This window comes from Hirundo rustica, chromosome 16, assembly GCF_015227805.2.
Source record: "Hirundo rustica isolate bHirRus1 chromosome 16, bHirRus1.pri.v3, whole genome shotgun sequence".
NCBI classification, from domain to species: domain Eukaryota; kingdom Metazoa; phylum Chordata; class Aves; order Passeriformes; family Hirundinidae; genus Hirundo; species Hirundo rustica.
Window position 1 is genome coordinate 12628035 of NC_053465.1, and position 22965 is coordinate 12650999.

Consider the following 22965-nt stretch of genomic DNA (forward strand, 5'->3'; position numbering starts at 1 on the left):
TGCTTATACAAACCACATCTCAGTAAAATGTTTCAGTTAGATGTCAGTATTTGTAGTATCTCTCCCATTTTCTCTGGAGCTTTGTCCATCCAAGGCCAGGTTGGACGGGGTTGGAGCAATCTGGTCTAGGACAAGGTGCAGGGGATGGGATGGGATGGGATGGGATGGGATGGGATGGGATGGGATGGGATGGGATGGGATGGGATGAGATGAGATGAGATGAGATGAGATGAGATGAGATGAGATGAGATGAGATGAGATGAGATGAGATGAGATGAGATGAGATTTCCGGTCCCTTCTAACCCAAACCATGCTGTGACCCTGCCATGATATCAACACCAAGGAAAACAGAGAAGAGCTGAGCAAATGCTGAGGAGCAGCTCTGCAGGTTTGACTCCCTGTGACCACCTCAGGCACTGTTTGCAAGAGTTCAGCCACCAGCTGTCTGTCCAGGCTTCCCAAATCCCATGATCACAAGTGGATTGGCGCTGAGGACTCCTGCAGGGCACGGCTGGTTTCAGCTGCCACACGTTGTTCTCTGGATTCCGAGGTGTCACTCACCAAGCAGGGAGCCAGGAGGGTTTGAGGTGACGCTGGGCACGAGCCAGGCTGCAGAGCAAAGGCATCTCCTGGGAACTTCTCTACCCTCCTGGGGCCCCCAGGGATCATTCTGGCTCCTTGACAGTGCCAAATAATGTGGTTAAAGGAGAACAGGAGGTGCTCAGTGATACTTTGATCAACTTGGCTAAATCTAAAAGGATTTGATGGAAAAAAGTTATCTCTGGATAAACTTTGAACCAAAGCCATGAATGGATTATTGCTTTATTTCCAGCAAATTTGCTTCTAGCTTGGGCTTTCTAAATTCACCCTGAGTAAGGATTTTAAGCAAAGGACACAGTCCCAGGTTTCCTGAGCAATGATTTGTTCCAAGAATAGAGGTTACCAACAGAACATCTATAGACACAGCACCTCACTGTAACCTCTCAATTGCCTTCAAACCTCCCAGGCCCAGACACGTTTTCTCAGGGCAGTGACACCTCTGAGGCTGAGACACCTGCACAAAGCCCTGATGTTTGTCTGGTATTGTGTAATTATAACTGGAAGAACATGCAAGATGTGGTCATCAGAACTTCATCTTTGTCTGGCTGCTGTTAAACCAGTCACAGAGAGTCAGAAGCCCGAATGTCTGTGTTAGACTGAGCTGGCTTTCCTAAAGCATGAAAGATTGTTTGCCTGCCTAGAAATGCAGTGTATATGGGGCTGTGTGTATGTTCGAGTCGGGGAGATATCATAAAAATAGGTGGCAGAGAGAACAAAACACTTAAACTGATTTAGAGCAGGGAAAACACAAGATGGCACAAGTAGCATTTCAAGGATGCGCTCTGAAGTTGAGAAACGAGTGAGTCCTGCACTGCCTTAAAGCCACAGCCCCCTCCCTGGAAAACACTGAACGGCATGATTGCACCATCAATCTCTGTGCTTGCCCAAGAAAGGTCCCTGGGCAGTAGCTCATGGGGATGTCAGACAACCACAGGAGGCACCCTAAAGCTGTCTGTGCAGATTGTGTTATTTGACACACCTCCAAACGCCTCCGAGAAGGTGTTTGCTCTCGGGAGATGCTGCCTGGAGCAGCTCCCTGGGCTGTGTTTGCTGTGCAGCTCTCTGGGCCCTGCACTCACACGTTGTCATGAGCAGAGTGTCCTGAACACACAGGACTCGCACCAAGAGCCACAGCGTGCTCTGGATGGTGCTGCTGTGTGATTGCTCAGTGACATTCCCACAGGGACAGGGAGGTGAGAGCTTGTGGGTGGGTGTGGAGGTCACACAGCAGAGCTGGGGCTGCAGTAAACATCCCCTCCCTGTGCTCCTGGCAAGAGCTGAGCACACCGGGTCCCTGCCCAGGCAGAGAAGTCCTGGTTCTGCTCAGAAGCCAAAGCTTTGTGTAGCCCCAAAGCTGTGTCTGCAGAGCTGAGCTGATGCCTGGCTGTGCCCCCAGGAGCCTGCCCTGAGTCCTGCTGGCACCCTGGGAGCCTGGCCTGCAGCCTGCCCCACAAATCTGTCCTGAATGTGCAGCCAAACCCGGGTCTAATCCCCTCGGGCAGTTCAGGTCTCCAGGAGGAATTTGTAGCTCTGATTTCTCTTCCATTCTTGCAGCCTTGGGATGGATCCCAGGGCGGCAGCCAGCAGGAGCACCCTTCCCGAGTCATGCTGACACACCAGCTCTCAGCTCTCCACTGGACCACTCTCTCCTCCCCTTCTTCTGGTGTCCCCCACCCCAAGGGCTTTGATTCCTCCTTTGCAAAAATGTGCTGGACTATTGATGTTAATGGAAGCCTTGAAACTGCAGCTGGGCCATAACATCATCCAGCTTTCCTTTCTTCCTTCCTATCAGAAGCTGGCCTCAATTAAACCACACCTTTCCCACCGCTCTGTGCTGTTTGGTTGCTCCATTTAATGAGAAGTGTTTTCCAGGTGCTTGTGTTGAAGCACTGAATCCCCAATCCTACTGCTGAGCCTTTTTAGTGTCTTCCTCACGCTCTCCAAGAAGGATTTGGATTTGAGATGCTCCTGCCTCCCCAGCGGAGCTCAGCTCCCCTGCTGGGTGCTGTGGGCCCCGTGGGAGGCTGGCACAGAGCACTTGGGGCTGTGCCTCAGCTTCGGGCAGGGAAACCCATGGAAAACACATTTCTGAGTGCTCTGCCCAGAGCCCTGCTGCAGGGCCACCTGCTTCAGCAGGATTTCGCCGTCATTTGCCGTTTCCACAGAGCTGTGTTGAACTCAGTGTTCCAGCAGCGCCCGGGTGATGGATGGGGCTGGATGAAGCCGTTCCCATCCCAGCAGGTGAACAGGAAAGGTCACAGCGCTCCCAGTCCCACGGGCTCCAGCAGGGACCACATTCCCTGGGCTCGCTCTCCACAGGTATCCAAAGGGTGGAGCGGCAACCTCAGCATTCAGCCTGGATCCAGGCAGTGGTGGCCTGGCAGATACACTGCGGCCTCCAGCACCGAAATTCCCTGTGTTTACTTAGGAGCCGAGCACCAAAGGCATCGCCGCCTTAATCGCCGCATCCTTCTGACTCACAGGAACGCTGGGTGCTGGGGATGCTGGAATTACCCTCTGTAATTAGCTCCCCTCCGGAAGGCTCTGTGCCTCGCTTTTCCCTGTCCTGGCTCCGCAGCTCCCCTAACTGCGTCTCTGGGGCGCGGGGCCGGCAGGGCAGGGCTCGGCAGATGCTGCCCGAAAGCCCGAGCTCAGCACTGCCGAGGTGCTCGGGGTGTTAATTAGGTCGATAGCCCAATGATCAGAGTCTCCAGCAAGGGCCGCAGCCCGTGGCCGGTGTCTGCCAGCTCCCGACATCCCGCCTGGAAAATCCTCCGGCAAAGGGCACCGAGACCCCCCAGCTCCGCATCAGAGCTTATCGGGGGCCAGCGTTTGCAGGGAGGCATCTGAAAATGTCAGCACAGATGGAGATTAAGCTGTCTTCACCTCACGTCAAAACTGCCATCTGCTGCTCTCCTGCACAGCTTTAATCAGATTTTCTCCAGGGAAAAAAAAGGGAGTGAGAGGGATAGGGAGGGCTCTGAGCATGCCCTGGACTCGCCGTGCTCGTGTGCAGAGGCCTGGGGAGCTGCAAAGGGTTTGTCTGGACATTTCCCATGGAATGGCTCTGTGTGGCTTCCCCTGGAAAGGCAGGAGTGGCAGCAAGGACTCACATCCTGCTGTGGATGGAAGGAAAGGCATTATTTGAAAAGAAAGCAAAAGTGGACCTTGTCCTCCAGCACTGGCTTTGTTTGATTAATCCATCAGCAAAGGCAAGTTTTCAGCTGATGAGGTTTTACCAGGAGCCTGCGTGGTTCCCCAGGTAGATCCCACCCCTGCACTCTCATGAGCAACGCGCTGAGGAAGACAAGGGGGAAACAAAAAACCCCAACTAATGGGAGAGTTGGACAGTTTGCTCTACAGTCACATCACAGTTTCAGTCTTGCCTTGCCTTCCAAGCCCAATATGTTCAAAGCTAAATATGCCACTGCTAAGTTGGGGATAAATCATTTCAGAGAACACAGAGTTTTTGTAGGGACACGAAGACTGGCTGAGCATTAACCATATGTGTCCAAAGCCTACGAGACAAGCTGATGGAGGAGTTTCTGACATGGCTCACAAATCACAGCTGGTGTGGAGTGAGGCTTTGCCTTCTCCTGCTGAGCACCTGATCCACAATAATCTCACAGACTTCCCGTCAGATCTGCTCATCAGCCGCTTGTTCCCATCTGGAATTCCCACAGCTGGCCATTCCTTTCCAGATGGACTGCTGCCCACCAAGCAGCATCTCCTTTTTGTTTCAAACCATCTCCAGCTCACCTCTGAGTCTGTGCAGTTCATTTGTGAGTCTACTCATCCGAAATCCTGGCAGTCCTTTCCATGTGGAAGTGTCAGCCAGTTTGAAAGTGTTTCCTGCGTTCCATCACCGGGACCATTAATGAAAGTGCTGAAAGCTCAGTCCATACTGCAAGCATCTTATTTTGACAGTAATCTGTCAATGATTGCTCCATCTATAATTTTCTAACCAGTTTTGCAACTACCCAATAATATATTCACTCAGATGATATTTTTCTAGCTCATGGAAGTATCAGAGGAGACAGTGTCAAAAGCCTGACTAAAATCAAGATCTATGACATGGTCTGTTTCTTCTCTATCCAGAAGGCTTTTTGCACTGTCATAAAGGAAAATTAGATTGGTTTGACATATTTGTTCTTGACAAATCCGTGCAGACTGTTACTCATCCTTTTATACTCCTCTGTGAGCTCACAGATAGACTATTTGATTATCCACTTCAGTGTTTTCTGAAAACTGAAGTTTTATAGGTTTGAAAGGGAAGCTCCTGAGTCTCTGTCTTCTTATTTAACATTTCAAAGGTTGGCATTTAAAAATGTCTCCTGGCTTTCAAGTTTTCCCATGCCTTACACAGTGAATCCTTACAACTGATGGTCAATTCTTCCAATATTTCATCAGCTTCTGCTGCAGGTACCACATAATGAAATTCTCTGAGACACAGGCAAATAAGAACATTGACATTTTGGGGGGGACACACCTCTTATTTCTCTCAGTATTTTCTGTTTATTGGAGTTGTTCCTTGCATGAAAGGTATTCCAGTTAAGTGCACATTGATCCCTGTCCCAGGTCCTTGCTCTGGGCGCATCCCTGGACTGTCTGCTGCAGGCTGCTTCCACTCCCCAAGTCCAAGGTGGGAGCTGCTGGAGACCTTGCAGTGCTTCCATGCCCTGGTGTGCCCCAGGCCATGGCAGAGTGGCACAGGGATGGCACAGGAATGGGGAAAGGCTGGTCCCTTCGCTGGGAAGGCTGCAGTTACCTGGAGGCAGCAGCCTGGAGCCAGAGTTTTGCAGGACTGGGCTTTGAGGTGACCTTAAGATCAATCAGACTGATGAAGGGAGACAAGCCCTAACTCACCAGCTTGCAGAAGATGTCTCATCAGCCTGTGGAGCTCTTAAATCATCCTTATATCTCCAATCCATGGGATAGCCACGTGATCTGTCCTTCAGGATAAAGGCAGCTGCTGAGCTCAGAGAAGCTGAGGAGCAGCAGCAGCAGCACAGCTGATTTCTCACAAGACCAAAAGATCCAGCAGCTGTACATGTCCCCATTTTGCTTCCTAATCTTCACCTGCAAGTTCAAAAGCATTCCCAAGAGACTTGGTCTGCAGTCCAGAGCCTGCTGTTATTATCTGTGCCCCACCTGAGAGAGCAAAACCTGCTCTGCTGTCCCCAGACCTGCGCTCCCAGGGGAGGCTGTAAAGGACAGTGTTTCCCAGGAGGGATAAAAGGACCAGCTGGCCCTTTGCTTGACTTCTCTTCCTGCCCAAGTAAGAAATTTAGGAGCAGAAGTTCCTGCTTTGGGGTTTCCACAGGGGAAGTTGTGATGTCTTCACGCAGTCGCTCCTAAATTTGCTACACGGAGCCACGGGATATTGGGAGGTTTTTACTGGAGGGATTCATCATATAAAGAGTCCACTATAAAATCTGAACCTCCACTGCTGCCCTTGCTGCCTGAGCTGTTACTCTTGGACTCCCTTCACCTTTGTGCAGAACTGCCAAAGGTCATTCATTTGTCAGAGACAATCAAATTCCCCTTCTGCTTCCTGAAAGATTGATGAGGTTTAAACATCTTTTATTTGATCACCTAAGCAGCTCGTGTCTGTCTATAAATTCCCTGTAGCTTGCACTTGGACTTTTATGTTTGTGCACGCAGCAAAAAGGAGCGTGCAGGAAAAAAGGAGAGTGCAGCATTTCTGGTGTAAAAATATTCCTTGGATTGTGTTGAAGTTCTTTGCCCATTGCGTTTTCCTCCTCAAACCATGACCGTGTTAATCAGGATCACTCACAGGGTTGTCTCAAGCCCAATCAGTATTCACAAAGCTCATTCCTTTCCTTTAAAAACTATTTCAGGAAGAAAAGTGTCTTAGCAAGCCATAATTCATATATGTGCCAGCAGAGATGCAGCTAGAAGATGGAAGAAATTATTTTCATAATAAAAAAAAAGAAAATATTTAATTTTGCAGGGAAAAAAATCTAAACAAAACCCCTGAACTTAATGGCAATAATGAAGAAAAGGGAAGATTTTCAAATTTAAAAAAGTATCTTTAAATAGAAACTCTTTCTGTTTTTGAGAGTCCCTTGAAAACCGATTACCTGCATTGACCTGTGTCTAAAGCTACTGACAAAGATAAGCAGGGACAGGCAGTAGTCACTTCAGATTCAGTCCTAGCGGTTTGAATTAGATGGATCAAACAAGCTGGAATTATCCATTAAATCAGCAAAATCTGCTTGTCCTTTGCTTTAATACTTGATTAATGCTGACAAGCAAAGGCCACGCAGCAGCTGGGAGTGTGCCTGTCCATGGGCAGAGCCCCCGTGGCAGCCCCATGTGCTGGGAACCGGGATGGGATTCTGTAGAAATTGCTTCTCTGCTGCAGACTCCAGGACAGTGTGGATGAATGTAGACAAGAGATCTCTGAAGTTGGGTTTTAGAAGATGAGGTTTATTATAAAGGATGTGAGGCCCTGCTCTGAGCTGCCAGGCGCAGCTCGTGGCAAGGCCTAGGGAGGTGGGGGAAGGGAGAGGTAGGGAGAGGAAATTCCAAGAGAGGAAAGTCCTCAGGGAAGGGTGCCAGGCAAAGAGAGAGAGGGGAAAGAGGGGAAAGAGGGGAAAGAGGGGAAAGAGGGGAAAGAGCAAAGAGACCATCCAGCCCCCTCGGGACCCTTATCAGGGGTCTCAAGGTGGGCTGGAACAAGACTTGTGCCAATGGGGTTACAGATACCTGATACTTCAGGGGAGGGTTACAGGTGTGGGATGAACCATACATTGGGGTGAGACAGAACATCCCATGTGACCTCTGGGTCTGGCTGCAGGTGACCTTCAGCTGGTCACATAACTGTTTTCCCAGACATCCAGTAGCTAGGACATCTCAAACATCAAAACTTACTTTCAATTCTATCTCACCTACAGGTTTCACATTCTCAGAGTCTAAGCGATCATATTTATAGGGCTTTCTGGCTTCATCCTCCCCAAGAGGATTCCAGAGCCATCCCAGAGCCGTGGGGCTGGGTGGGAGCAGAGGCTGCCCTGGGAGCCGCCGTGCCTGAGGGCCTGGCAGAGTTACCCTTCCTGCAGCTCCTGGGAAAAGCCTGGTGAATGCAAAACACTGCTCCCTCCAACGCTTGGGATGTGCCCTTGAGATCATGACTTGGGCTTCCTCTGTTTTTTCACTTAAAGCTTTCATGGACTGGCCAGGCCTCCCCAAAAAATACAGCCCCAAACCAGATTACAAAGAAGCATTGATTTGAAGTGTCCAGACCTTCAGGTTTGGCTTGGCCATAAGAAATCAAAGCTAAATCCACAGTCTTGGAGGTTAAAGATCCTGCATGGAGTTAAATCCTGTTGGGTGCTGGTCCGCAGGGGTGTCCCCAGGGCTCGGCTCTGGGGACTGCCCTTTTCAATGTCTTTATTGATAATGTGGATGAGGGGATTGAGGGCACCCTCAGCCTGTTGGAGATGACAGTGAGTTTGGAGGGAGAATTGATTTGTTGGAGGGCAGGAAGGCTCTGGAGAGGGATCTGGACAGGCTGGATCATGGGCTGAGCTCAAGTGGATGAAGTTCAACCAGGCCAAGGGCCAAGACCTGCATGTGGGTCACAACAACGTCATGGAATGCTCCAGGACTGGGGCAGAGTGGCTGGAAAGCTGGAAAAGGGCTTGGGGGTACTGGTGGCATGAGCACAGGTGTGCCCAGGTGGGCAAGAGGTCAATGGCACCTGGACTGTGCCAGCCATGGTGTGGCAGCAGGAGCAGGGCAGTGACTGTCCCCTGTGCTGGCACTGCTGGGGCCACACCTCAGCCCTGGGGCTGGAGTGTCCAGGGCAGGGAATGGAGCTGGGAAGGGGCTGGAGCCCCAGGAGAGGCTGAGGGAGTTGGAAAGGGGCTCAGCCTGGAGAAAAGGAGGCTCAGGGGGAACCTTGTGGCTCTGCACAACTCCTGGTAGGAGGGGACAGCCGGGGGGGTTGGGCTCTGGGAACAGGGAACAGGGACAGGAGGAGAGGGAACGGCCCCAGGCTGGGCCAGGGGAGGTTTAGGTTGGATATTGGGGGAAATTTCTTCACAGATGTGGTTGTCAAGCATTGGCAGAGGCTGTCCAGGGAAGGGATCCTGAAAGGATTTAAAAGCTGTGTGGATGTGGTGCTTGGAGACATGGTTTGGTGCTGGACTAGGCAGGAAGGGAGGGGTACACAGGGCAAGGGAAGACAAGGCAGCCTTTCAGCCCCCTCCCCTGCCCTCCCTTCCCCTCCCCTGCCTTGCCTTCCTGAGTTAATGCTTGGACTCGATGACCTTCAGGGCCTCTGCCAACCTAAACATTCTTTTATTCCACAAGTCTTTACAACTCTTGGTATCCTCTGTTCACATACACACAATGCCTCTTCTCCCAGAAACAGCCACAGAGCTCAAGCATGAAATAAAAAAAAAAAAAAATTCCGAGAGGGAGTTTGAGTTAAACAAAAATTGTGCACAAGAGGCAGCAGAACGGAAACCTTTCAGAAACAGCCTTTTAACACTGAAGCTTTGAAGTAAAAGGTTCAGATTTCCCTGCATGTTTGCAGGTTGGCTTTGCATTTTTCAAAGCCTCTTCTCCTCTGTGCCGTCCCTTGCTCTGCATTATCTTGTTTCTGTTTGCCCTGGGCCACAAATGATCCCAGTTACAGAACTGGGGTTTGCCTGCATGGCCACCCCATCTCTCTGCCGTTCCCTTTGATCGGTGTTTAACCTCCTCTCCTGGGGTGGAGTGGGCACAGGGAAGGGGATGGAACCTGTTCTGGAAAGGAACAGGATGTCATTCCCTGGGCTGGATGTGTGATCCTGCTGTGCCGTGTCTCGGGTGCCAGCCCTGCACAATGAGGGTTATAATGCCATTATGGTTCTGAATCTCTCTTGGATGTGCCAGTGTGGCTGTTGGATGATGAAATGGTTGCTGCTGTTATGGGAAAAATCCTCATTTCCATCCACGTTAATGAGGAGGTGACAGGATCCGGATCGGTGGCAGGACAAAGGGACACAGTGACAGGATGAAGGGACATGGCCTCAAGCTGTCCCAGGGGAGGTCCAGATTGGACATGAGGAAAAATTCCTTCGCAGAAAGGCTTGCTAAACATTGGAAGGGGCTGCCCAGGGAGGTTTGGAGTGTCTGTCCCTTGAGGTGTCCAGGGAATGTCCAGATGTGGCACTCAGTGCTCTGAGCCGGTGACACAGTCCTGCTCAGGCACAAGGTGGCCTTGCTGCCCTTGGAGGTCTCAGTGATTCTGGGATTCTGTGATCAGGTGATGTGCTCCATCCTCACACACCAAAACGTTCCAGAAGCCCATTCCTGAAAGAGAGGAATCAGACCTTGATCTCTGCAGGAGCCACTCTAAGCTGGTAGCACCGACTCATGGATTGATCAAATTATCTTTACAACTAATTTTTAAGGCAATTCTTCTGCTTCCTGGTTTAGGGGACAAAGCACAACCACAGAATCCCAGGATCACCGAGGCTGGAAAAGCCCTCCAAAGTCACTGAGTCCAATCTGTGACCCGTGCTCACCGTGTCACCCAGCCCAGAGCACTGGGGGTGCCACATCCACGTGTTCATCCAGGTGTTCCTTGGACGCCTCCAGCGACAGAAACTTCCCCAGCTCCCTGGGCAGCCCCTTCCACAGAATCACAGAATCACAGAATAATGAGGTTGGAAGAGACCTCTAAGATCATCAAGTCCAACCTATGCCTTAACACCTCAACTAGACTATAGCACTAAGTGCCATGTCCAGTCTTTTTTTAAACACATCCAGAGATGGTGACTCCACCACCTCCCTGGGAAGACAATTCCAGTGCTTTATTATTCTTTCAGTGAAAAATTTTTTCCTAATATCTAACCTGTACCTTCCCTGATGTAGCTTGAGACTGTGTCCCCTTGTTCTGTCAGTTGCTGCCCGGTGGAAGAGACCGACCCCCACCTGTCTACAACCTCCCTTCAGGAAGTTGTAGAGAGTAATAAGGTCACCTCTAAGCCTCCTCTTCTCCAGACTAAACAACCCCAGCTCCTTCAAACGTTCCTCATAGGGCTTGTGTTCCAAGCCCCTCACCAGCCTCGTTGCCCTCCTCTGGACACGCTCAAGCATCTCAATATCCTTCCTAAACTGAGGGGCCCAGAACTGGACACAGTACTCAAGATGTGGTCTCACTAGTGCAGAGCACAGGGGAAGAATGACCTCCCTACTCCTGCTGGTCACACAATTCCTAATGCAGGCCAGGTGCCATTGGCCTTCTTGGCCACCAAGGCACATTGCTGGCTCATATCCAACCGGCTCTCGACCAGCACCCCCAGGTCCCTTTCCGCCTGAACACTGTCCAGCCACACTGTCCCCAGTCTGTAACGCTGTAGGGGATTTTTGTGGCCAAAATGTAGAACTCGACACTTAGACTTATTAAACTTCATACTGTTGGACTCTGCCCATTCATCCAACCGATCTAGGTCTCTCTGCAGAGCCCTCCTCCCTTCCAACAGATCAACACAAGCTCCCAGCTTAGTGTCGTCTGCAAATTTACTAATGAAGGACTCAATGCCCTCATCCATGTCGTCTATAAAAATATTAAATAGAACTGGTCCCAATACAGACCCCTGAGGGACACCACTGGTGCCTGGCCACCCTTTCTGTGAAGGAATTCTCCTGAATTACCATGTCCATAAATCCCTGGCCCACTCCTCTGCTGGAAAGGGATGCCCTGGCAGTGCTGGTGGACTTTGCTTCTCTTAGGCCCCAGCCCAGGCTGCAGAAACCTGAACTACCCGTGGCAGATCCAGCCCTCCTGTTTCCAAGGAAAATGCCCTGTCCTGCATCCCCCTGAGCACCTGCACTCAGGATCCCTCCAGGACAACTTCCCATCGCTTCCCCACCTGCCTGCAGGCTGGGGGAGAGCCTGGGGAGGGAGGAGAGGTCAGCAAAGGACGGGAGGAGGCTTTGAGGAGGGATCTCAGAATCCTCAATGTTGGAAAAGACCCCCAAGATCATCAAAACCAATCTTCCTCACTCTTTCCTCAGCCCACAAAGCCAGGCAGCAGGAGGGGGTGCATCCCTCCTCCCAGCCTGAGGCAAGCAGCATTCCCAGAATATTGAGAATGTAAAATATTTTTAGACATCAGAGGCAAACTTCTCCTGGGATAGCTTGGCTTAGGATGATGGGAGAAGTTTCACAGCAAAGAATTTTTGAAATGTTTTGCTACAGGAGCATAAAAAAAAAAATGTTGGCTAAACTTACTGGGCCAAAGAAGTTTGGTTGCTGGGCTGCTCTGGACAGAAGTTGTCTTTCAGTTCAAAAGAAAAACATGTCTTTTATGATGATTCAAAATTGAAAATACAATAAACAGAATTGTTGAAAAGGATGTGTTTCTTCTCTTAAAAAGAAAATAAATCAAAATAAACATTGAATTAAAAAAAAAAAAACAAAAAAAAAACCCAGAAACATTTTCAAGCAGGAAAAAGTTTGATTTAGAAAGTGCCAGAACTGAACGCTATGAATAATTTAAATGAAGTATTCAATCCCGAGATTAAAAAATATCTCATTGTTGCCAGATACACACTCTGCCCTAAAAGCAGCAGGAAGAATGCAGATGTTTGTAGTGAAATACTTGAGTTTGGGGATTTTAACTGCAACTGGGATCCAAACCAGATCCAAACCCAGGCCCTCCCCTCAGTGGCAGCAGGATGAGCACAGAGCAGACGGGAAGGTTGGGACAGAGGCAGGAGCAGCTCCCTCAGCACAACTGAAGTAATTAGAAATTATTTTTGAGGCAGTTTGGTACCAGGCTCTAACTCCTGGGATTTTCCAAATGAATCAGGAAGATAACAGGAAACAGGGTTTCAGTGCAAAACCAACACATGATTTTTGGTGTTCTTTGCAGTTTTCACAATTTCTACTCTTGCCAGGGCCTTGTAGCTGGGTTTGGCTTGAGGAAGGCAGCCCAGCAGGTCTGGAAGACTGTAAGAGCTCCAGGAGAACGAGCCTGGAGGAGCTCGTAGAGTTATGGAACATTTCATGGATAACAACAGTGCTGGGGAACACGTGGATCACAGAGCAAAGCAGAAAGGAAGCCATAATTAAATATTCCCAAGTACAAGCCCCAAATTACAGTGGACTAAGAAGTGAGCAAATGACACCCAGGAAGAGAGCAGCTGATTCTGAGCTGATTATCATAATGTAAATGCCAACAGCAATTTACTCAAATCACAGAGGTTTATTTGCGGCGTGGAAAGTGGGCTTAGTCCTAATCAAAATAAAATCAATGTATATTTCAAAACAGATTAGTGCTGGGAAACAAAGCAGCCATGATTGTTATTCATTATCTCCATCAGCACCGAGAGGGAATCATTTCTGTTACCACTTAATTACAGAGATGCTAACAATTAATTAAGTCAGCGTGGTGATAGCCAGTGATTTGGGCAATGGAGACGAGGTTTTCCTCCCTTGCTGTGCTTTTGTTGCCTCAGCCCAGCTCTAGCCTCGACTCTGGTGACACTGCTGGGTGGTGGCAGCTCAGCAGCAGGGCAGGGACACGCTGCTCAGTCCTGCCTCCCACTCCCCATTTCACGGCTGCTCAGCCCTGGGTTTTGGAGAGCCCCAAAGTCCAAACCCCGGCTGTCAGCGTTCAGCCTGCCCTGGCTCAGCCAGCAGGGTTTGCATCTGTGCCTTCCCAGGATTCATTACAGACTTGGGACTGAAAATCTCCTTGCTGAGGGTGGGAAGAGCTGGGAAGAGCTGGGTTGGGATCCAGGGCAGAGCAGGCTGTGCCCAGGACCTGCAGCCACCACGGGCGCTCTGGGCTCGCTCGCCCCGTCCCCAAACAGCCCCGAGAGTGAAATGGGAGCAGTGGGGATCCAAGGACTGTTCCTTTCATCCAGGCTTGTCTCTTCTCCTTGATGCATGAGGTGTCAGCTCCGAGAGCATCCTCAGGAGCTGATCCAGGCCTGTCTCTCTGGGTTTGAGTGCCCAGAACAGCTCAACCCCACACCATCACCAGCCTGAGACCGAAGGAAGAACTCGTGGGCAAAAGGAGGTCTGAGCAGGAGCTGAGTCACTCAGTCCCAGAGTCGGTGTGATCCTGAATCCCACTTCCCCAGGGTGTCTCCCCCTGTCCCTGCCCTCCCAGGTGCCCGAGGTGAGGAGCACACACCTCTCCCCTGCAGGCAGCTCACAGCCGGTTCCTTTCAACCCTGCTGCTCCTCCCAGAGGCATCACTCCTGCTCCTGGGACTTTGGGAAGTGACTTTAATGGCAGCCTTGCCTAAAGAGCCTCTTAACTCCTGACTGCAAAATTGGTGGCCCAACACTGGGTTCAGGGGGTCCTCAGTGCTGGGTTTATTGCCAGAGATCCTAAGGAATTGTTTTTAACAGGATTTTCCTTGCACTCTGTTGCAGGAAAAGTGGTCCATTTATATTCATTGTACCTTATAAATGTTCCCACCACAACAATTGCTCTTGATTATAGTGGACTTTGTTTTCCTTTGAATTTAATAGCAAGAGAAAAATGACACATGACAGAAATCTAAATAACATTCTGCTCCCCTCCTCTCTGGTTTCTTTCTCAAGTGTGAGCCAGAGTTTATATTAAAGAAAGATATTGTTCCCAAATATCTTGGTTTGTTTTTTTTCTTTTTGTTTTTTTGAATGGGAAGAAAAGTGCATGAATGGGTTGGATTTTCCATAGGGCTGAGCAACTGAGTTTTTCTTTGGGTTTTCATATCATTGACAGCTCAAAACATCGGGCCCAGATTTTTGGTAGGAAAAGTTTTTACTTTCAGGGGCAAGAAGCTGATTGCCAAATATACATTAGAGAATTTATTTGATAAACTGGATGTAATAATGATTTTCAGTATATTTTACTCAACTAATTTCTTGAAGAAGGTTGTTTAGGAGGGTGGACCTTGTAGGAGGTATGTAGGTATATCAGAGTCTGTTTTTTATTGTAATTCAATGAATCAAATTAATTTAATTAAAGAGAAGGCTGGAGATGAAAACATTTGGAATGAGCCCTCCTGGTCTCTCCTTATGTAACTTTTTTGCCATTAACATTACTGAGAGCAATCCCAGGCTGCTCTGAGCACTGAAAAGTCACTTTTTCAGCCAGCTGATGGATTTTATCCTCAAAACACCATGCAAATGTGTTTTCTGGATACGAGGTGGATGGAACCATCACCTCCTGTTACATCTCCCTCGCTAGCCAGGGCTGCAGGAACCTGCAGAGCAGAGGAATCTCAATCCATCCATGTTCTGGTAGGACTTCTACACCTCTCTAGAGGTGTCTGATTGAACCTGCTATTGCCACAGATAATATTTAATGTGCTACAAGTGGAATACATTCATATTTTCCTGCAACGTGCCACTCACCCCAGGGTTTTGGCTGCTTTCATCTGCCTGCTTTTAGTCTGCATTTTATTTAATCTGCGTGGGGAGATAATTGTTTCTTTTATGGAGTGAGGAGCGCTCAGCCCTGGCAGCTCGGGGTGTTTAGGATGTGAGGGACATTTTTTAGGCTCTTTCTGTCATTCCTTGCCCATTAAGGAGCCTTTGTTACAGCAGAGTGTTCCCACAGGGCACAGGACCACACTGCTGTTACAAAGTTCATTATTATTTATTAGCCCAAATCCATGGGGATAAAGTGGATCCCAGCTCCAGCCTCCCAGTGCTCCCCTGAGCCTCTCGAGGAGGAGCCAGCAGTGCTCCTGTGGTCTGAGCCCCCAGGACCCCAAAACACACTGGGAATCAGGGAAATCCAGGTAGGTTTGCTCTGGTGCCTCTCCATGTTCTGGGAGTCCTCTGCTCCCCTCCAGGTGCTTTGCTAATTGTTGCTGCCAATTAGGGCTCCAGAGGCCGGGGGGCTGTGCTCAGGAAAGAGCCCTGGAGTGCCCAAATGTTCACCCTGGGCTGTGCCACCCATGGCTTTGGCACCCCCAGACCAGTTGTGGCTGTGCCCTGGCACTCTCACAGATAAAATCTCTCGCCTCCCTGCTTTGGGGCTTGTAAAATCTTTCAGTTTCCTCTTTTATGGCTGTCCAGGAGCTGACAAAACATGTCCAAGTCCTGTTAACTGTCAGGCAGTGCCGATTTCCCCAAAGCCATGGGCAGAGGGTGCAGAGAAGCTGAGTGAGCAGCCAGCTGCAGGGGAGGTGGCTGAGCCACTCTGTGCCGCCTGCCGGGGTCACTCGACCGAGCTCCTGCTGGAGTATTTCTCCCCCAGCTGCCTGTACTGCCTTTGGACAGGGGCTTCTCGCTGCTCCTCTTCCTCCTCCCTCTCCTGCCTGTGCCACCTCCTTTCCCTGCCAGCGCTGCTGTTCTGGAGGATGAGCAGCACCATCCTGGCCCTCCCTGCTCTGCCCTGGGAGATGACAGCTGCCCCTCCCAGGGCTCACCAGCTTTCCTGTTTTCTCCCTTCACACCATCAAAGAGCAGGCAGCACTCCCTAGGCTCGATGTTTTCCTGGGAAAAAGGTGGAGATCCGAGAGGGATAAATGGGAGACAGATCTCAGGCAACTTGAGCCACGATCAGGACATGAGCAGAGGAGCTTGTGGCCACAGTGAGACATTTTCTCACAAAGCTCTGCCCACATCTCTCGGGTCACCGCCAGGTGTCTGTGGCGCCTCTTTCCCCAGGGGCAGTGCCTGTGCACGGTGCGCTCCAGCTGCCACTTCCAGCCTGGGGACGTTTGCCAGCACTGTGTGTCCTGCCCATGGCCCTGCAGTTTGGGCTGCCTTGGAGACCATGGTCAGAATGCAGCCCTGTCTCCCAAAATCAACGTGCTTAAGGAAAGAGCTGGTGAAGGACAAAGGGAAAAGGGCTGCTGAGAGTCTCCTTTGGGTGTCTTCTTCCAGGCTGGCAGAGCAGATGAGAACTGGGTCTTGGATTGCTCCAGGGCAGCAGGACAAGGCCAGGGGCTGACCAGAGATGGTGCCGCAGCTGTAGTGAATAGGGCTGGAAGGTTGTTAAAGGGCTGAAGAGTTCACAGAACCCTTAGGGCGGAAAGGGACCTCTGGGGATCATCCAGTCCAAGCCCTCTGCCCAGACAGGGTCACCTGGAGCAGGTGGCACAGGTGGGTTTGGGATGTCTCCACACAGGGAGACTCCATGCCCTCCCTGGGCAGCTCTTCCAGTGCTCTGCCACCCCCAGTGTAAAGAAATTCTCTCTCTCCTTGAGGTGGAACTTCTTGTGGTTTCGTTTATGGCCATCACAAATCACAAAAAAATGTTTGTTCCACAAAACTCTTTGGTTTGTGGGGAACAAGCTTCACCTGCCTGGGAGCCACAGTGGCTGGAGGCAGACAGAGACATCCCATCAAGGAAATTCCTCCTTCCCCAGCACCTGGAGCACCCCAGGAGGAGGAGGAGTATCCAGGCTTGTGTCCCTACACCACGCAGTGAATGCAGGAGGCTGCACTCCAGGGAAAGCTGTGGGAACAGGAGGAGCCGGGCTCTGAAACACAAAATCCCCTCTGGGCCAGACCTTCCCTCTTCAGACATTGCTGACCAGCAGGTCTGTGTGTCCCCTGCCCCTGGAGGCTGTGCTCTCTCAGCTCATGAGTTCCATTTTGGATTTCTGAGCGCTCAGAAGCCTTTGTGGGACTTGAAGCACATCTTGTAGCAAGGGTTGGCTCCTGCTGGGGATGCCCTGTCTGAGAGCTGCTGAGTGCTCTCAGGGAAGCAGGAGCAGAGATCGTTTTGGAGGAGAACTCTTCTCCAAGCCAAGGGTTTCCAGACTGGGAAATGAGGGCAGCAGGCCTGGCTCTGCCACCTCTGCCCAGCCACGACCCTCAGAGGGGCTCATTTCTCACCGCCTAGAGCCCTTGTAGCATTCCAAGGTATTTCTTCCCAGTACCACCCAACAGCTGAGCCAGACCACACCTGGGACATCGTCCTGTGTGACAGAGGCTGCAGGGAGCCACAGTCTGCATTTTGGGATGAGGCTGGCCTGACTCCTTGTAAAGGTGCTGAGCTGAGCCTGCACCTGGCCCATCGCTGCTCAGTCCCACAGGGCACTCCCAGCTCAGGCACACCCTGAGGAAGGACTGGAGAAGACAAATGTGTGAGTATTTCTCAGCATTTTAACATGAAGACAGCAGTGCTGAGCAGGCAGGAGTTGTGTTCGATCTGTTTGATCTATTTAATTGCATTTCCCCCTTGCTTGTACATCAGATTTTTTTTTTTTTTTTTTTTTTTTTTTTTTTTTTTTTTTTTTTTTTTTTTTTTTTTTTTGTATTTCTGCTTTCTCCTGCCTGTGCTGACCAGCCATGGAGATTTGGCCACTCCCCAGCAGAGCTGGGCCCCTCATTCCCATCACCCAGAGCTGGCAGCCGAGGCAAAACCAGATCAGAGAATCACAGAAGCGCGGAATGGGTTGGCTTGGAAGGGGCCCTAAAGACCAGCAGCAGGAAAAGACCTGTAAGGCCACGAGTCCAAGCATGACCCCAGCACTGCTGTGTCCACCACCATGGGTGTCTCTGTGCTCTGAGGAGGCTCCTCCTGCTCCTCCTCCTCGTGGCTGGGCGCCAGGGCAGCTCTGCCAAGGATGTGCTCTGAACTTCCTAACAAAGGGCACCCTCCAAAAGCTTTCCCTGAAAAGAAACCCCAACCCCAGAGACATTATCCCTTTACTGCCCGTGCAGGGAGAAGAGAGAGCAGCTGCAGTTTGGAGTCATGGCTTGAAGCTCTTTCAAATTTAAATAATCCAGTTTAGGGGCAGTTCTAAGCAAAGGGGGCACGGTGTGTTCCAGTGCATCCCAGCCCAGGGGTGACAGCTGGAGCCCCCAGGAGGAGTTTCCTGTGCATCCCCAGGGTTAACCTCATCTGGCCATGGCTGGAAGGTAAAAAAGCTGTGTACACCTCTCCAGAAAACTCATTTCTTCTGCCCTGAAGCTGTGACAGCAGCTAGAAACCGGTGTTCAGAACCCTCACCACTCAGAAGGTGGTGAGAGAGAGATTTTTAGGGGCACAGCCATTTCAGGTGGGGACAAGACCCATCTGGGCATGGCACATCCTGAGCTCTGCAATTGTCTCCTGCTGCTCCACTGAGCTGAGAGTGCTGCTTATTGATTTTCTACAGCCAGCTCAATGCCTGAGCCATTCCTGTGGTCCAGAGGGTGGAAAGCAGAGCTGGGAGAGCCTGCAGGGCCAGGCTGACGGGCAGGGCCCTGCCCTGGGACAGGCAGTGACAGCTGTTTAACAGCTCCACGGCTCACCGGCAGCAGAACCCAAGGAGTCACAGCTGGCACCACAGCTGAGTGCTGCCGGCTGCAAACACCCACCTGGCACCTGCCTGAAGCTCTGTCACCCCTCCCACCACAGCAAAATGTCCCCGTGACCTGGCAGGGGACGCCTGAGCTGGTGCCCCTCCTGCCTGCCCGTCACATCTGGGGTTTGGCTTTTCTTCCCACCCACCCCACGTCCTCTCAGCTCCCTGTGCTGGCATCCCAGAGGTGGTGGAAATCCTCCCTTGGTAGAGCACCTCCCAGCAAGGGAGGCTCCCAGGGAGGCTCCCCAAAAGAGATGCAGTGTGGTGTCTTCCAGCTGACGCTGAGTTTCAGGCTGTGCTGGTGAGCTCCTTCCCTGCCTCCTCCGGCAGCTCTTGGCTCTGTCTGCCTGCCAGAGGCACAAATCAGACTTGCCAGAGTTCAGGGCTATTACCCAGGTAATTATATTTACTTTGGAGTCTGGCTCTGTTAGGACTGAGTGTAAACCCAGGCTTCAGTAGGGTGGTCAGTGACTGTCCCTGCATGAATTTATTGCTGCTGTGAAGTGACACTTTGTGCCGTTACCTGCCGCGGACTTCAGCATTTTAAATCATTCTGGAAACAGGACGCATTTGGCAGCTAAAACCTAATGGGTTCATTCCTTCTCCCACCATTTCACCATCTCCTTGTGCAGGTTTATAATTACAGATGGGATTTTGACAAGTCAGAGTCCCTGTAATGGCAAATTTAAGCTCCCTGATGTGAATCAGAGGAAGCCACGATGATTCTGCAATGCATATTTATTAAGGGTAGTGGTGGCTGGAGTCACTTTCTCTCACCAGAGCTGAATTCTGGAATTTATCTGCTCCAAGGCCCGATTTTGAGTGAAACAAGGATTTTACCCCCTCACACACACACAAAGCAGAATAATCCCTGTTGCTGTTGATACAGAAATACTCATTTTATGAGAATGCAGAAGATACCTGCCTGTGTCCAAGAGCTCCAGGGGCTCCAAGACCTGGAGAGGGACTTGGGACAAGAGATGGAGAGACAGAACGAGGGGAATGGCTTCCACTGCCAGAGAGCAGGGATGGATGGGATATTGGGAAGGAATTGTGAGGGTGAGGAGACCCTGGCACAGGGTGCCCAGAGAAGCTGTGGCTGCCCCTGGATCCCTGGCAGTGTCCAAGGCCAGGTCGGATGGGGCTTGGAGCAGCCTGGGACAGTGGAAGGTGTCCCTGCCCTGGCACTGGACAGGATTTAAGGTCCCTGTGAACCAGCCCCGAGGACTTGCCAGCCTCTCCACCCTAACAGCCACATCCCACAGCTGTTTTAGCACCTCTGCAGGCTCACACATCTGGAAAATCCCTGCCCACAGGATCCTTCCCTGCCTCCACCAAAGCCAGCACAGACCTTTTACACGTACAGAGCTGTCTGGTGTGTGTAACAACATTTGGACACCTCTTCAATGCATCTTTTGACCAAATTCCTGCCTTGGTGCCTGAATTGCACCAAATCCTTCTGCTCCTCAGACCAGGACATTCTCTGAAGAGACTCAAGCAATAGAAGCCTTTACCCCAGTCCAGACCAATGTCATGGAGAAAAAAAATAAAATTTCTGGCTAAATAAAGAAGAAAAAAAATGAAAGTGCAGCTTTTAGCTTGTCCCTGCACCCTGAAAGCTCCCACCCTGCATCAATCAAGGGCAAGAATGCCCTCAGAGCCACGTTCCTTATGAAAATAGTGATAAAGATAATTTCCCTTCCCTAATGTTGTCCAGGTTGCAAGCCCTGCACTCTCATTACGGAAAAGAACTCAGATTTGTTCATTTTCCTGTATTCTGTTTTCTTTCAAAGGTGTTTTTTATCTGCATTTTATCCAGCTGAACGAAAATGGAAATGACCTGCTCGGCTCAGGCAGGTAAACCTTCCTGTTCCAGCAGCAGTCCCAGCTCCACATTCCCATCCAGGGAAGCTCTCCTCGCTGGTTGCATTTCAGTGGCAAATTAATATTTCAGCAAAGCTTTCCTGACTCTTGCTCTGGGAGAGAAATCCAACTCTTTCAAACACAAAGCAGCCAGGGGTGCTGGGCACATGCTGGGACACAGCTCTAGGGAACGGGAGGATCGCTCTTCCTCGTCACCATTTGTCCTAAAAGGAGTTTTGCTGACACAAAAATGGGAAAAAATAGCCAGGGAGACTTTAGGAGCCACAGAATTCCCAGCATTGTGCCTGAACTGTGCATTTGCCTTGCTCCTGGCCGTGTTCACAGGCTCCATCTCATGCACAGCAATCATTCACGAGACATTAATATGTATATATATAAATTCTACCCTCTGCAGCATTTTTACAGGAATAAGGATATGACAACAGCAATTAAGCACCAGACTGATTAGAAGTGGTCTCCCTCTGCTCACAGGGAGGATTTTGCAGACAGGCAGCTTTAATATCTGCCAGGGACTGGGGTGAGCTCCCCTAGGACCCCACACTGAGCTGCCTTCGGAACTGCAGCTCCTCACCTCTGACCACCGTGCAAACAGCTCCCGTATCCTCTGAGGAGATCCACGTGGAGTTTTGGAGATGTTGGACCTAGCAAAGGTCCCAGTGCTCCAGCACGTGTGGTGCTGGAGGAACTGTGAGGATTTAATGGGATCATCACTAAAAACCATCAGGATTTTAGAAATCAAAGCTTAAGAATTCCAAGTGTCCAAGGCCAGGTTGGGTGGGGTTTGGAGCAACCTGGGATAGTGGCAGCTGTCCCAGCTCATGGCAGGCGGGCTGGAATGAGAGTGAGCTTTGAAGTCCTTCACAACCCAAACTGTTCTGTGATCCTCTTAATCTGTGAACTGGTATGAACTCAGAAAAAAGTCGGAAAACTTGTTCTTCCACTCTCTGCTTTGGTTGTGGTGAGCGTGTCCCAAGCTTTTCCCAGCAACAGGAAAAATCAAGTTTATCATCACAAAGAAAAGCGTAAGGAAAAGTGCAAAGAAAATTGCAAGACTCACAGTAAAATCAAGGAAGATTCTAGTTTAAATGTTTGATTTGACAGATGAGCAAAGAAAAATAGTGGCCTCTTTCATACATACGTACCTCAGTTTTAACCATTAACTCTGCTGTGTTTTACTTATAGACCACAAGGTTGGTATTTTCAGGGTAACCAGGGACAAATCCAACTCAGCACATTCTGTGGTTCTGGGGAATATAGTCTCATCTGCTTTATACACTGAAAATCAGGTAATTTCTTCAGTTAACAGCTGAGAATGGGACTGTCTGCCCCACCAGGGTAAAAACCCTTATTTGGGATTTCAGTGAGAGGGGAGGGTTTGGTGCTGCCTGGCTCTCCAGGCCAACCTTGGCTGGTTTGCCTCTTCAGCCCAGCTCTGAATCCAGCTTTTCCTGCCTGCTTTGCTTCCCTGTCCCTGCTGCCAGCAGCGCTCCCTGCCCGAGGGTGCTCTGAGGATTCCTGAGGGCAGGAAATCATCCCTGTCCTTCATATCCCCGCAGACTTCACCTGCTCTGGGGCTTGGTTTGGGTTCCTCCCAGCCTGGAAACCTGCCAGAGGATTTGGTGCTGTTTTACAGGATTTGCAGATCCATTGCAGAGGGAAAACCTGTAAATATTGTTTCGGCTTTGAGAAGGAGTCAGGTGTTGTGGGGACCCCTCACAATTACCACAAGCAGCTCCTCGGTCGGGGTTCCAGTGGGAAGGTTTACAGGCAGATTTTACACGTCCAGTGTGAGATGCAGAACGAGACCTCCAGCACACAGTTTTCCGCTCTGAACTCCAAGCTAATCACAGCCGACAAGGTGATTGACTAAATAATCCTCTCTTGTTTTCTTTTCCTCCTACAAGTGATCTGCACCTCTGCGTTTTCGCTCTGCCCGTCAGAGAGCTGCCGCAGCACCGCCGGAGCTGTGTGTGTGCCAGCCCTGCTGTCAGTGCCAGGCACAGCCTGAGGTGACCCCCAGTCCCCCAGAGTGGCTCTGCTCCGGGAGGGACCCAGCTGTGCCACCTCCTTGGTGTGCAACTCCCCAGAGCAGTCGCATTCACGCCCGTCCCCAGCGTCCCACTTCTGCAGCCTGTCCCTCATCTCCACGGAATCCAGAGTGGGGTGGGTTGGGAGGGACGTTAAAGCTCATCCCAGCACCTCCCCT